Below are 4802 nucleotides of genomic sequence, written 5' to 3' on the forward strand. Positions count from 1 at the left end.
CTCCCCCCCTCCCTCCCTCCACTCTGGGTCCTGAGACGTTTATTTATTTATTGATGCTGGTCAGAAAACAAGACTGGATCTGGGGTCCTCGTGCCATATCTGTGTTTTTATGTTGTAAATATATGTTTGGATTTATGTTTTGTTTTTTTGTTTGTTTGTTTGTTTATGTTTTTTTTTTCCTATGAAATAAAACTGGTTTGAATATGTCATGCTTCAGAGGCCAGTTTATTAGCCCCTTCACGTTGTTTTTGTCGTTTTATTTCAAATAAAAACTCTATTAAAATAGCAGCTGTAGCACAGTCCTGTAACGGGGCCATAATTCAAGTCAAAACAATGCATCAGTGAAAATGCAATGGACTTTAAAACTTGCAGGTTGTGTTTTGTTTTCGTTGCTTAAAATGAAGTTTATCAAAACAATATAACAATAAAAAAATAACAAAATGACAATGTAATAATGAATAACTACTAATTATTAGTAATACATTGATATTATAATGAAGTCTTCTTTCAGGACTGTAACTAATTTAATTATCATTACTTTACTATTAGTTTGTAATTAATTGAGACATGGTTTAACACATTATTATTGACCAGTATTGTTAACGATAATTAGATACAAAAATCTGTCCTTTATGACGTAAAGCGTCATTATGATAATTAGTATTATTTCTATTAACATTATTCTTAAAGATAATAATAAATAATAATAATTCACAATAACAGAACATTAGTTAACGTTAGCTACTGTCATTACTGACAATTTACATTATATGTGTATTTTTAATAGTGAGATATTATTAATAGTGACACCTATTTAATAAACGTCCCCTGAGACACGCTGATTTATTTAATAAATCCTAAAGGTTTAATAGAGCGCGAAAATATTTAAAATTGTAATTAAAATGTTAACGTTTTGCCATAATAACAATAATAATAAAAAATAAAAAAATGCAGAACTATTGTGTAATTTTTTACCAATATAACGAAATTAACAACATTCACGGGCTGTCTATTTACGTATTAAATATTATAACATCTTTGTGGTGAGTTATAAACGTGTCACGCTACAGTTTACAGCTCAGCGGTAAATAATAATTTAGACAAAACTCGCTCTTCACTTCAAAGACAACACCAACCTTCCACTTTATTCGTAAACTGTGTGCGTACTGTACGCGGACTGCGTAGTGATTAATATAACCATTTGTAAATGTACAACATGAGCGATTTGGCTCAAACACTGGCACCTGTTCGTTACAATCACAGAGAGAGAGAGAGAGAGAGAGAGAGAGAGCAGGTCTGGGAAAAGCATCGCGAGCGAAGATGATGTGGAGAATCAGAGCTCCGTTTGAAGAAGGTGTGGAAATGGGTTTAAAAGCACGCGCGGAATTCGCAGATGGCAGGAAAGCGGAGGGCGAGCGCGCGGGGTCACGGTGGTGTATGTGTGTGTGTGTGTGTGGAGGGGGGGGGGGTCAGGTCGCGATTTACTGCAACGACTTAGAACCAACCACTGAAAAAAACATAGTACTGCGTTTATACAAATGTAAATAAACAAGACCATTACATTCCACTGCATTTTATCGCTTAGTGTAAAGTGCTTCGTTTTATACGTTCGCATTATCATTAGTTTCATGATTCTAGGTTAACTTCGCGTGTGTGTATATGTATTTACACTAAACCAATAACCAAGAGGTCGTAGGTCTTCTAACGTTTAATAAAAATGTTTTTGACAACAACATCCTTCAACAGCTCCATTCCAAAGTTATGTATAGGATCATTACCACAGACATCACAACATTCATCATGTGCCCAGGGTTCTGTAGAGTACTTTAATAATATTTAATGGTGGAGATATTGGTTCGTTTAAAAAAAGAGAGACAAACGGACAATAGTTTTGTAAAAACAAAAATCAAATCAAATTAAAAGAAATTTTAAATGGTAACAGAACCCGAGTTCGGCGGTTTTATGAATGAATCCTGGATTTATGAGTTGTCATTTACTGCAAAAATATCGTATTTCCCGTAATGAGGATGACGTTAAATAGAAATAGAAAATGGCGTACATCCTATAGGTTAAATATGATTCTGATAAAGTCACTGAGCCTGATGAAAATGGAGTGGGTGAGGCACATTTGGAAGCCCTGTATGTATCAGTTAATATACATAACACGCGCGTACGGATGCATAGATATGGCCAATGTTTTCCCTGATTTTCCAAAATAAAACCCCCCTAAAGAGACCTTTCCGGTCCACGGCCTACACCACGAGCCGCGGTTTGGACTGATGCAGGCCTCTGGGTATAAACCAGGCCTCGAGGAAGGCTCTCCCTCCGCCTCGAGCTCAGTCTCCGGTCATCTGGGCGGAATACGAGGGGTTCAGGCTAGTGGCGCGAGCCAAAGGGAAGCAAAGCGAGGCACCTGAATCAAACTTATTTTTCCCAGATGTTGTTCCTATTTTTCTTTAGCGTCACGTGCGGCGAGCAGATGTGGAGCTGCAGCTGCTTTCGGGGTCCGCCTTCGCGCTCGTTCGCTCGCTCGAGCGCACACAGAGAGAGAGGGAGAAAGAGAGAGAGAAAGAGAGAGAGAAGGACGCGGCGCGCGCATGGGACACGCGCGGGGACTGAAGAGTGGCGTTAATGAGAACATCTCTTTTATTCTCTTTCAATTGAAGAGGGAAAGCGCTTTGGAATCGTTTGGATGGAAGAGAAAAGAAGGAGCGGGAGGGGGGCTGCTGCCGGCGTGAGACCTCCTCCCCCTCCCCCCTCCCCCTCGTGCCTGTATTTGGGGGGCAGCTGATGGGGGACCGCGCGCAGGAATGTGCTTTTCTCGCGAGGCCTTCACCGTGGAGTCTGAGTCCGAGTCTGAAACTGTGGTAAATATCTGTGCGGCTTTTTCTGGACTCGAGAAAACAACAGAATACGTAAAAAATACGTGAAAATGTATTTTATTTCCTTCTTCCCCCGAGACTGAATGTGTTAGGAGCGTTGCCACTGTCCACATTCGTCCACTTCATCCTCTCCCGTTGTGTTGAAATGCTCTTACATTATGTATTCTCTCTTTATTTACTGCCATTGTTTTTTTAGAGACCTGCCTTCGTCAACGTTTTACGTTAGTTTTTTTTAAACGATGCATTAGACGTTTCAGAAATGTAGAGAACGCGAAATCAGACCCTCGTTTTTAACGCGTGTAAAGAATGAACTTGCCCTGAAAACCTCAATTAATAAAACAGTGCATAGACTTATTTTAATGCTTTCATTTCTCAGACGCTTTTGTGAATTTTTGTAGGACCTGGGAATAACAGGAGAAATATGGAAATCAAACAGAGGCGGACGCATTGACGACATTTTAATGTTATCGCTAAAATAACGTTGTTTAATAGTGTTTTGATATGATTTATTTGGCATATGACCATTCCTACACCTCTGGACCTGGTTTTCTCTTTAACGCAATGGGTCCAGCAGCAGGATTAGTATTAGTTCAGTACTCAGTATTACTACGGTATTCAGTATGTGTATTTATTGTTAATACACTATTCTGAATTAGCATAATGTTTAAAGTTAGTTAATTAATCAGTATTCGCATTTAATATTACTGTATTATTTATTATTTGTTTATAGTGTTGTGTTTATCAGTGTTAATACAGTATTTCATATTTGCGTATTATTCTATGCATATTATATATTTATTAATTGTTAGTATTGTATATTTTAATATAATATTCAGTATTAATACATTATTGACAGTAACATCACATTTAATATCAGTATAGTATTAATATTCATTATTTCAGTGTTCATTATTAGTACTCTGTATTAGTTCAGTATAGCGTAGTATGGACAGTATTGAATACAATACAATGTGTGTGTGTGTGAGGGCAGTGAGAGGGCAATCGCCTCTCTCTCTCTCTCTCTCTCTCTCTCTCTCTCTCTCTCTCTCTCTCTCTCTCTCCTTGTGTGTGTCTGAGTGTGTTTGAAGATCAGACTGTGATTTAATGCTGTTTCTGACACGAGGCTACACCCGGGTCACCTGATACACACCATACACCAGGACTTTTAACCTGCTATAGGAGAAAATGCTGAATAAATACGGAGGCCAAGAAACAAACAGAAACAATAGCCGCCAGAGTGTTAACGCTTTTAGGAGAACTTTGATGACTGCTCAGGGCTGGACATTAATATATATATATATATATATCCACATGCCTACTGCGATCAGTAGATCAGTAATCTATGTTTAATCTGTGTTTACAACACCCCTTTATATCCCTTATACAGATTTTTACAAAAGTGTATAGAATTGTAGAATAAATATCCAAAATATAAAGTTAACTTTATTATATTAAATTATATTCTTTACATTTACAATAGCATTTTTTGCATATTTATTTAATTTAAATAACGTTGCTTAAATATTTTCTTTGTTAAAATATCCATATCAAATTTCTAGTTTTCCTCAAAAAAAAAAATTGAAACACAAAATTTTACATTTTATAATTCTGCATTTAAATGATGTATCGTGTAAAAATCTTAACGAAGAATTTTCTGCATTAATTAAAAACAAACAAACAAAAAAACAACATAAACATGAATATAACGGATATCAAAAATGCATAAAAAAGAAGAAGCGAGGGAAATAAAGACCGAGCGGAGAAAACGAAAAACGAACGAACAAACAAAGTTTTTAAAATGACAATAAAAAAGTGTGTGAATTTTCAGTGAGAGATCAACTCAAGACAGAAGTAAAACACCGCGAGACCAAACGTGAGTAACGTACATCATCGTGTTGTTCTATGAAGCTCTATGAAGAG

The sequence above is a fragment of the Hoplias malabaricus genome, chromosome 6, assembly GCF_029633855.1.
Source record: "Hoplias malabaricus isolate fHopMal1 chromosome 6, fHopMal1.hap1, whole genome shotgun sequence".
Lineage (NCBI taxonomy): Eukaryota > Metazoa > Chordata > Actinopteri > Characiformes > Erythrinidae > Hoplias > Hoplias malabaricus.